The sequence below is a fragment of the Salmo trutta genome, chromosome 12, assembly GCF_901001165.1.
Source record: "Salmo trutta chromosome 12, fSalTru1.1, whole genome shotgun sequence".
NCBI classification, from domain to species: domain Eukaryota; kingdom Metazoa; phylum Chordata; class Actinopteri; order Salmoniformes; family Salmonidae; genus Salmo; species Salmo trutta.
In genome coordinates, this window is record NC_042968.1 from 34,966,888 (window position 1) to 34,979,050 (window position 12,163).

Here is a 12,163-nt window from a genome sequence, read left to right on the forward strand (position 1 = left end):
ATACCCCAAAAAATGGGTGCTGGTATTCATGTGACTCTTCCCTAAACAGTGAAGGGAGCCATGTCCTTGAGGTCTGAGGCACCGCCATTACACCTCCATCACTGGAGAAGAAGAAGAAGAAGAAGAAGAAGGAGGAGAGAGATTGGGGATAGATAGTAACTGGAGTTGTGTGTGTGTGTGTGTGTGTGTGTGTGTGTGTGTGTGTGTGTGTGTGTGTGTGTGTGTGTGTGTGTGTGTGTCTGTGTGTGTGTCTGTGTGTCTCCTCTGTGTGTGTGTCTGTGTGTCTGTGTGTGTCTGTGTGTGTCTGTGTGTGTGTGTCTGTGTGTGTCTGTGTGTCTGTGTGTGTCTGTGTGTCTGTGTGTGTCTGTGTGTGTCTGTCTGACTCTGACTCTGACCTCTGACTCTGACTCTGCTGTAGCCTTCAAAAACTATCCAAAGAGCAACACAGTACTGTCAACACAATATCTTTCCAGGAGAATATATCAAATATGTAGATTCAAAAGGACATCAATCCAGTTTGCGAGAATCCACAACCCCCAAACGAATAGCTGAATCATATGTCCTTTCCTATTTGAAAGGGCAAACCAGTTGGATTTGTCCAATACTTACACAGCTGTGAGTGGAACAGATGTTAGCCAACCACATCTCCTCCCGGTAACCATGGTCTCATACAACCCTTACTAATTAACCTCAAGTCAGTCATCTAAGTACTGGAACCTATAGAGATCCCATTACATTACTAGTATTATAATTCTATACTGGAACCTATAGAGATCCCATTACATTACTAGTATTATAATTCTATACTGGAACCTATAGAGATCCCATTACATTACTAGTATTATAATTCTATACTGGAACCTATAGAGATCCCATTACATTACTAGTATTATAATTCTATACTGGAACCTATAGAGATCCCATTACATTACTAGTATTATAATTCTATACTGGAACCTATAGAGATCCCATTACATTTCTAGTATTATAATTCTATACTGGAACCTATAGAGATCCCATTACATTACTAGTATTATAATTCTATACTGGAACCTATAGAGATTACATTACTAGTATTATAATTATATACTGGAGCCACAGATGACCTGCCTAACTCTGTCACGAAGATCTCCTCAGTCAGGCAAATAACTGGAACACAACCTTTAAGTAGAATTCAGATTTTTGGTTTGTTCACTGTTCAGATATTTGTCAACATAATGCTAATGTAATTCAAGAAAAATACAACAAACTAAATGTGGTAATTAAACGTTATTTTTGCTGTGAAAACAATAATTTGTTTTTAAAAAGCCAACAGATGCATAGCTGATGTTTTACCTGTGTCGGAGGTGGAACTGCATTGGACCAGTCAAATCACTGAGCAGCTGCTCTTGTGATCGTTGTAACGAGCCACACCCACCACACTCTGATTAGAAGTTCAGAACAAGGAAGTGCACACTATTTCAAAATACATTGAAATCATGAAACAAAATAATAATAATAATATTTTTTATTTAAATATGAAAGTCAGTTCTTAGTAGGCAAGTACAAATTCTTATTTACAATGACGGCCTAGGAACAGTGGGTTAACTGCCTTGTTCAGGGGCAGAATGACAGATTTATATCTTGTCAGCATACCACCTTTCAATTACTGGCCCAACGCTCTAACCGCTAGGCTACCTGCTGCCCCTTAGCACCTAGCTCATAGCTAATTGAGGTGTAGATTATATCTCACATTCCAGCATTTGAACTTTTAAACAAGGTTGCATTGAATTTCTCTTAAAGATGCACTCCAGGATCTTAATCACAACAAATTCGTAACATATAGTATGAATCGTATTCATAACATTTGCAGGACGTAACATATCAGACGAAATGGATGACGTAGTACACAATTTGATGACGTTGTACACAAAAACGTCCAGTTTAGGTATAATGCAGGGAGCTGCTTGTGGATTTGACAGCTCTAATGCTATTCCACCTCCATCTCCACCAAACGACCACTATGCAGGTGTCAGCTAGAGAGAGAATTTTTAATTTCATTTTAGAATTTAATTAGTACTGAACATGTTGGTATCTAGGTAAACTTTTCAGATCAGATATCTTCTCATATACTCGAAATGTTTAACATCATGGCACTTAACTCCCATTGGAAGGTCAATTGAATCAAGACCCTTCTTAACAGGCAGTAGTCCATCAGGCTCCCTCTGAGGGGAAGTAATTGATCCTGCAAACACAGAGGAAGAAGTAACACAATAACACGTTCAACCCTTTAGCCTCCTTGGAGAAACAAAGGCTCTGTCTCGAATCTCCACCTTTGTCCAAAACGTAGTGGATTTAAATGCAGTGGATTGGTGATATCATTGTCTAGAGGGAGTTTCTTCCATTGTTAAATCCATGATGGGAAGTGTGCAAATGTACAATTTGGGACAAGAGTGAAGACTGGATGCAGTCACACACTCAATCCCAATCAACCCCTAGCCCTTAGCTCCTAGCGCCTAGCTCCTAGCCCCTAGCTCTGACCCCATAGCCCCTAGCTCCTATCCCTTAGCCCCTAGCTCATAGCCCCTAGCTCCTAGCCCATAGCGCCTACCCCTTACTCCCTAGCTCCTAGCCCCTAGCCCTTAGTCCCTAGCCCCTCGCCCCTAGATCCTAGCCCCAAGTTCATAGCCTCTAGCCCTTAGCCCCTAGCTCCTAGCTCCTAGGCCCTAGCTCCAAGCCCATAGTGCCTAGCCATTAGCCCCTAGATCCTAGCCCCAAGTTCATAGCCCCTAGCCCTTAGCCCCTAGATCCTAGCCCCCACCTGCTCGCCCCTAGCTACTAGCCGCTAGCCCCTATTTCCTGGCCCCTCCATGTAGATCTGAATGGATTGGATAGGTGGAATACATTTTAATGACAACATGGCGACATTTTCACCCACCCACAATTTCTTTTTTTTAATCTATGGGATGCCTTCGACGTAGGGGCTAGGGGGTCCATTTAGAATTCAGAAGTAGTGATACAAAATAAAAATTCCCTACCCCCTAGGAACTTAATTTATATATGAACGTATTAGAAAGGTATAAGCAATATGCATGTGTCCCAGATAGCTCCCTAGTCCTATGTAGAGCACTGCTTTTACAAGGGCTCACACCTACACAGTAATTTTAGATGGACATCAAGTATGTGTGTGTGAGAACAGCCACAGAAAGGCAAGGAGCTGGAGAGCATGCTCCAAGTTGCTGGCAGGGAATTTATTCACTAAGACATGGAGAGACAATTGATATAAGAGTCCAAGCTTTGTGTGTGTGTGTGTGTGTGTGTGTGTGTGTGTGTGTGTGTGTGTGTGTGTGTGTGTGGTGTGTGTTGTGTGTGTGTGTGTGTGTGTGTGTGTGTTGTGTTGGCTTCTCATGTGCATATATTGATTCCACACATGAACAAAGAAAAGGAAACACACACACACTCACTACTCACAGTATTGGCCTACCATCTAAATGTGTTTCCTATTTCCAGCAAAGGGGCTCACTATTCACAGTTCCTCTTTAGAAACACTGATATGCCTCTAGACTCTAGACTAGTTCAACGTTTTGCATCTGAAGATGAAAAGGATATCGAGGAATATTTTGGCATGAGTGGAAACGCATTAAACAGTCCTGTGAGAGAACAGTTAGACCAGAGCAAAGATTGTGTGAGTTGTGTGAGTGTGTGAGTTGTGAGAGTGTGTGAGAGTGTGAGTGTGTGAGAGTGTATAGTTTGGGGTTTCCCCTAAGTCTCTTAACATACATATTACTGTAATATATTCCTCTTTTATATACAGTATGTTTATATATGTTTATACTGTATATGTTCGTATACGTTTTATACTGTATATGTTTATATGTTTTATACTGTATATGTTTTTAAAATATGTTTTGATACTGTATATGTTTATATATGTTTCATATATGTTTATATATATCTGTTTATACTGTATATTATATATATTTTATACTGTATATGTTTATATATGTTTTGTATAGGTTTATATATGTTTTATACTGTATATGTTTATATATTTTTTTATACTGTATATGTTTATATATGTTTTACACTATATATATTTATATGTGTTTTATACTGTATATGTTTATATATGTTTTATATATACTCAGCTCTACTGTGACTGCATTATAGGGTTGAGGTCACTGGCAGAATTATTGGCTGACTGAACAAAGAGATGAACATGACACACAGACACGCAGGCACACACACTCCTCAGCAGACAAAGGATTACCATGAGTGGAGACCATGCTGTTGGAGGTGGGAGTGAGAGAGAGAGGGGGGAGGGGGGATGGGGAGAAGGAGTCTGGAGTCTGGAGCGAGGGATGAACAAAGGAGAGAATCTTTAAAAGCACACCCCCACACACACACATGCATGTAAGTACGTTCACAGATTCACAGATGCACACTTCACACACACACACATATACACACACACACACACACACACACACACACACACACATGCACACTCATACACAAACACATGCACCACCATTATCCATCTGCAGATATGAAATGCTTCATAGTGTAATAATCACATTTTAGCCAGAAATGCTTTCTGAATTATTATTAATAAGCCTTATGGAAATGGTTACTGAAATGACAGTCTATAGACAGTGTTATACTGAAACGCCATCTTTTTTAGTAAAATGAAAGTCTATAGACAGTGTTAGGCTGAATGACAGTCTATAGACAGTGTTATACTGAAATGACAGTCTATAGACAGTGTTATACTGAAATGACAGTCTATAGACAGTGTTATACTGAATTATTATTTTTTTTATTTTTTATTTTCTATTTCACCTTTATTTAACCAGGTAGGCTAGTTGAGAACAAGTTCTAATTTACAACTGCAACCTGGCCAAGATAAAGCAAAGCAGTTCGACACATGCAACAACACAGAGTTACACATGGAATAAACAAAACATACAGTCAATAATACAGTAGAAAAAGTCTATATACAGTGTGTGCAAATGAGGTAGGATAAGGGAGGTAAGGCAATAAATAGGCCATGGTGGCAAAGTAATTACAATGTAGCAATTAAACACTAGAGTGATAGATGTGCAGACGATGAATGTGCAAGTAGAGATACTGGGGTGCAAAGGAGCAAGATAAATAAATAAATAAATACAGTATGGGGATGAGGTAGTTGGATGGGCTATTTACAGATGGGCTATGTACAGGTGCAGTGATCTGTGAGCTGCTCTGACAGCTAGTGAGGGAGATATGAGTCTCCAGCTTCAGTGGTTTTTGCAGTTCGTTCCAGTCATTGGCAGCAGAGAACTGGAAGGAAAGGTGACCAAAGGAAGAATTGGCTTTGGGGGTGACCAGTGAGATATACCTGCTGGAGCGAGTGCTACAGGTGGGTGCTGCTATGGTGACCAGTGAACTGAGATAAGGCGGGGCTTAACCTAGCAGAGACTTGTAGATGACCTGGAGCCAGTGGGTTTGGCGACGAGTATGAAGCGAGGACCAGCCAACGAGAGCGTACAGGTCACTGTGGTGGGTAGTATACGGGGCTTTGGTGACAAAACGGATGGCACTGTGATAGACTGCATTCCATTTGTTGAGTAGTGCTGAAGGCTATTTTGTAAATGACATCATCGCCTGAAGACGAGGATCGGTAGGATGGTCAGTTTTACGAGGGTATGTTTGGCAGCATGAGTGAAGGATGATTTGTTGCAAAATAGGAAGCCGATTCTAGATTTAATTTGGATTGGAGATACTTAATGTGAGTCTGGAAGGAGAGTTTACAGTCTAACCAGACACCGAGGTATTTGTAGTTGTCCACATATTCTAAGTCAGAACCGTCCAGAGTAGTGATGCTGGATGGGCGGGCTATCACGACTTCCACCGAAGGTGGCTCCTCTCCCTGTTTGGGTGGTGCTCGGCGGTCGTCGTCGCCTTCCTACTAGCTGCTACCGATCCCTTTTTCCTTTTTGTTTGTGTTTGTCTGTTTCGTCACACCTGTGTTTCATTTAGTTGATTTTGGTGGGTTTATTTACCTCTGCTGCCTGCTAGTCTTTGTGCGGGATTGTTTGTATGTGTACTTTGTTAGGGGTGCGTGTCTGGCCAACGGGGTTTTCTTTTCACTCGGTAGTGTTACCCGTTTAGATATTTGTTTGCGTTACTTTCCCTGTGTGTGGCGACTTCGTTTGAGCGTGTTTCCCCTCATGTTGTTGTTGAGTTGGGACTCCTTTAATAAACGATTGTGCCACTGGAACTCCCTTGCTCTCCTGCTCCTGATTCCTGCACCTCCCTACTACTAGGAGGCACGTAACACGGGCAGGTGCGGGCAGTAATCGGTTGAAGAGCATGCATTTAGTTTTACTTGCATTTAAAAAGCAGTTGGAGGCCACGGAAGGAGAGTTGTATGGCATTGAAGCTCGTCTGGAGGTTAGTTAACACATTGTCCAAAGAAGGGCCAGAGGTATACAGAATGGTGTCGTCTGCGTAGAGATGGATCAGAGAATCACCAGCAGCAAGAGCGACATCATTGATGTATACAGAGAAGAGTCGGCCCGAGAATTGAACCCTGTGGCACACCCATAGAGACTGCCAGAGGCCTGGACAACAGGCCCTCCGATTTGACACACTGAACTCTATCAGAGAAGTAGTTGGTGAACCAGGCGAGGCAATCATTTGAGAAACCAAGGCTGTTGAGTCTGCCGATAAGAATGTGGTGATTGTCGAAAGCCTTGGCCAGGTCGATGAAAACGGCTGCACAGTACTGTCTCTATCGATGACGGTTATGATATTGTTTAGGACCTTGAGCATGGCTGAGGTGCACCCATGACCAGCTCTGAAATCAGATTGCATAGCGGAGAAGGTACGGTGGGATTCGAAATGGTCGGTAATCTGTTTGTTAACTTGGCTTTTGAAGACCTTAGAAAGGCAGGGTAGGGTAGATATAGGTCTGTAGCAGTTTGAGTCTAGTGTCTCCCCCTTTGAAGAGGGGGATGACCGCGGCAGCTTTCCAATCTTTGGGAATCTCAGATGATATGAAGGAGAGGTTGAACAGGCCAGTAATAGGGGTTGCAACAATTTCGGCAGATCATTTTAGATAGAGAGGGTCCAGATTGTCTCCACCCTCTCCGAGCTGGGCATCTCCGGCGCGGCCCACGCTTGGATTGCGTCCTACCTGACGGGTCGCTCCTACCAGGTGGCGTGGCGAGAATCTGTCTCCGCACCACGTGCTCTCACCACTGGTGTCCCCCAGGGCTCTGTTCTAGGCCCTCTCCTATTCTCACTATACACCAAGTCACTTGGCTCTGTCATATCCTCACATGGTCTCTCCTATCATTGCTATGCAGACAACACACAATTAATCTTCTCCTTTCCCCCTTCTGATAACCAGGTGGCGAATCGCATCTCTGCATGTCTGGCAGACATATCAGTGTGGATGACGGATCACCACCTCAAGCTGCACCTCGGCAAGACGGAGCTGCTCTTCCTCCCGGGGAAGGACTGCCCGTTCCATGATCTCACCATCACGGTTGACAACTCCCTTGTGTCCTCCTCCCAGAGTGCTAAGAACCTTGGCGTGACCCTGGACAACACCCTGTCGTTCTCCACTAACATCAAGGCGGTGACCCGATCCTGTAGGTTCATGCTCTACAACATTCGCAGAGTACGACCATGCCTCACACAGGAAGCGGCGCAGGTCCTAGTCCAGGCACTTGTCATCTCCCGTCTGGATTACTGCAACTCGCTGTTGGCTGGGCTCCCTGCCTGTGCCATTAAACCCCTACAACTCATCCAGAACGCCGCAGCCCGTCTGGTGTTCAACCTTCCCAAGTTCTCTCACGTCACCCCGCTCCTCCGCTCTCTCCACTGGCTTCAGTTGAAGCTCGCATCCGCTACAAGTCCATGGTGCTTGCCTACGGAGCTGTGAGGGGAACGGCACCTTCGTACCTTCAGGCTCTGATCAGGCCCTACACCCAAACAAGGGCACTGCGTTCATCCACCTCTGGCCTGCTTGCCTCCCTACCTCTGAGGAAGCACAGTTCCCCGCTCAGCCCAGTCAAAACTGTTCGCTGCTCTGGCACCCCAATGGTGGAACAAGCTCCCTCACGACGCCAGGACAGCGGAGTCAATCACCTCCTTCCGGAGACACCTGAAACCCCACCTCTTTAAGGAATACCTGGGATAGGATAAAGTAATCCTTCTAACCCCCCCCCCCCCCCTAAAAGATTTAGATGCACTATTGTAAAGTGGTTGTTCCACTGGATATCATAAGGTGAATGCACCAATTTGTAAGTCGCTCTGGATAAGAGCGTCTGCTAAATGATTTAAATGTAAATGTAATGTAGCCTGGCTGCTTTGTAGGGGTTCAGATATTGCAGCTCTTTCAGAACCTCAGCTATCTGGATTTGGGTGAAGGAGAAATGGGGATGGCTTGGGGGAGTTGCTGTGGGGTGTGCAGGGCTGTTGACCAGGGTAGGGGTAGCCAGGTGGAAAGCATGGCCAGCCGTAAAAAAAATGCTTATTGAAATTCTCATTATAGTGGAGTTATCGGTGGTGACAGTGTTTCCTAGCCACAGTGCAGTGGGCAGCTGTGAGGAGTTGCTCTTATTCTCCATGGACTTAACAGTGTCACAGAACCTTTTTGAGTTTGTGCTACAGGATGCAAATTTCTGCTTGAAAAAGCTAGCCGTTGCTTTCCTGACTGCCTGGGTGTATTGGTTCCTAACTTCCCTGAAAAGTTGCATATCACGGGGGCTATTCGATGCTAATGCAGTACGCCACAGGATGTTTTTGTGCTGGTCAAGAGCAGTCAAGTCTGGAGAGAACCAAGGGCTATATCTGTTCCTGATTCTACATTTTTGAATGGGGCATGCTTATTTAAGATGATGAGAAATGCACTTTTAAAGAATAACCAGGCATCCTCTACTGACGGGATGAGGTCAATATCCTTCCAGGATACCTGGGCCAGGTCGATTAGAAAAGCCTGCTCGCTAAAGTGTTTTAGGGAGCATTTGACCTTGATGAAGGGTGGTCGTTTGACCGCTGACCCATTATGGATGCTGGCAATGAGGCAGTGATCGCTGAGATCTTGGTTGAAAACAGCAGAGGTGTATTTGGAGGGCAAGTTGGTTAGGATGATATCTATGAGGGTGCCCGTGTTTACGGATTGGGGTTGTACCTGGTGGGTTCATTGATAATTTGTGTGAGATTGAGGGCATCAAGCTTAGATTGTAGGATGGCCGGGGTGTTAAGCAAGTCCCAGTTTAGGTCACCTAGCCGCACGAGCTCTGAAGATAGATGGGGAGCAATCAATTCACATATGGTGTCCAGGGCACAGCTGGGGGCAGAGGGTGGTCTATAGCAAGCGGCAACGGTGAGAGACGTGTTTCTGGAAAGGTGGATTTTAAAACTAGAAGCTCGAATTGTTTGGGTACAGACCTGGATAGTAAGACAGAACTCTGCAGGCTATCTCTGCAGTAGATTGCAACACCGCCCCCTTTGGCAGTTCTATCTTGTCGGAAAATGTTATTATTAGGGATGTAAATGTCAGGGTTTTTGGTGGTCTTCCTAAGCCAGGATTCAGACACGGCTAGGACATCCGGGTTGGCAGAGTGTGCTAAAGCAGTGAATAAAACAAACTTAGAGAGGAAGCTTCTAATGTTAACATGCATGAAACCAAGGCTTTTACAGTTACAGAAATCAACAAATGAGAGCACCTGGGGAGTAGGAGTGAAGCTAGGCACTGCAGGGCCTGGATTAACCTTTACATCACCAGAGCAACAGTGGAGGAGTAGGATAAGGGTACGGCTAAAGGCTATCAGAACTGGTCGTCTAGTACGTTCGGAACAGAGAGGAAAAGGAACAGGTTTCTGGGCGCTATAGAATAGATTCAAGACATAATGTACAGACAAAGGTATGGTAGGATGTGAGTATAGTGGAGGTAAACCTAGGCATTGAGTAATGATGAGAGCGATATTGTCTCTAGAGACGTTTAAACCAGGTGATGTCCCCACATATGTGTGAGGTGGAACTAAATGGTTGGTTAAGGCATATTGAGCAGGGCAAGAGGCTCTACAGTGAAATAAGACAATAATCACTAACCAGGACAGTAGTGGACAAGACGTATTAATATTCGGGAGAGGCATGCGTAGCCGAGTAAACATAGGGGTCCAGTGAGTGGTTGGGCTGGCTGGAGACACGGCGATTCAGACAGCTAGCAGGCCAGGGCTAGCAAGCTAGCAGAAGGGCCTTAGAGGGATGTCGCGATGGCGGAAAGTCTGTTTTAGCCTCCACGTGCGATGACGTCTATAGACCAGTCGTGATGGATTAGTAGGGTTTGAGTAGCAGAGGGGTCCAAGTCCAATTGGCAAAATAGGTTTAGTGGCCCAAGAAATTGGCCGATGGATCTATTCAGCTAATAGTCCAATACGCTCTAGACAGCTAGCGGGCAGCGTCTAGCAGGCTAGCAGATGGGCATTCAGGGGACGTCGTGACGTAGGGGCCAGTTGAGTACCCCCTCGAGCAGATTACGTCGGTAGTCCGGTCATGAAGGATCGGCGGGGTTCCATGCCCCGTACCGGCAGTAGAAGGGGTCCTGGTATTGTAGCCCAGGAGTGGCCGATGGGCCTCTTCAGCTAGCCGGAAGAATGGCCTAGCATAGCTCCAGGCTAATTGGTGTTTGCTTCGGGACAGATGTTAGCCAGGAGTAGTCACTCGGATTGCAGCTAGCTAGCTGCGATGATCCAGGTGAAAAGGTTCAGAGCTTGCGGTAGGAATCCGGGGATATGTTGAGAAAATAGGTCTGGTATGCTCTGGTTTGAGAAAAAAATTAAAAAGATAAAAAAGATATGCGAAGCAAAAGATATAAAAGATATATACATGGGACACGACAAGACGAAGGACAAAGACGTCTGACTGCAATGCCATCTTTTTTAGTAAAATGAAAGTCTGTAGACAGTGTTATACTGAAATGATAGTCTATAGACAGCATTATACAGAAATGACAGTCTATACATTTACATTTACATTTAAGTCATTTAGCAGACGCTCTTTTCCAGAGCGACTTACAAATTGGTGCATTCACCTATAATATCCAGTAGAACAACCACTTTACAATAGTGCATCTAAATCTTTAAAGGGGGGGGGTTAGAAGGATTACTTTATCCTATCCCAGGTATTCCTTAAAGAGGTGGGGTTTCAGGTGTCTCCGGAAGGTGGTGATTGACTCCGCTGTCCTGGCATCGTGAGGGAGCTTGTTCCACCATTGGGGTGCCAGAGCAGCGAACAGTTTTGACTGGGCTGAGCGGGAACTGTGCTTCTTCAGAGGTAGGGAGGCGAGCAGGCCAGAGGTGGATGAACGCAGTGCCCTTGTTTGGGTGTAGGGCCTGATCAGAGCCTGAAGGTACGGAGGTGCCGTTCCCCTCACAGCTCCGTAGGCAAGCACCATGGTCTTGTAGCGGATGCGAGCTTCAACTGGAAGCCAGTGGAGAGAGCGGAGGAGCGGGGTGACGTGAGAGAACTTGGGAAGGTTGAACACCAGACGGGCTGCGGCGTTCTGGATGAGTTGTAGGGGTTTGATGGCACAGGCAGGGAGCCCAGCCAACAGCGAGTTGCAGTAATCCAGACGGGAGATGACAAGTGCCTGGATTAGGACCTGCGCCGCTTCCTGTGTGAGGCAGGGTCGTACTCTGCGAATGTTGTAGAGCATGAACCTACAGGATCGGGTCACCGCCTTGATGTTAGTGGAGAACGACAGGGTGTTGTCCAGGATCACGCCAAGGTTCTTAGCACTCTGGGAGGAGGACACAAGGGAGTTGTCAACCGTGATGGCGAGATCGTGGAACGGGCAGTCCTTCCCCGGGAGGAAGAGCAGCTCCGTCTTGCCGAGGTTCAGCTTGAGGTGGTGATCCGTCATCCACACTGATATGTCTGCCAGACATGCAGAGATGCGATTCGCCACCTGGTTGTCAGAAGGGGGAAAGGAGAAGATTAATTGTGTGTCGTCTGCATAGCAATGATAGGAGAGACCGTGTGAGGATATGACAGAGCCAGGTGACTTGGTGTATAGCGAGAATAGGAGAGGGCCTAGAACAGAGCCCTGGGGGACAGCAGTGGTGAGAGCACGTGGTGCGGAGACAGATTCTCGCCACGCCACCTGGTAGGAGCGACCTGTCAGGTA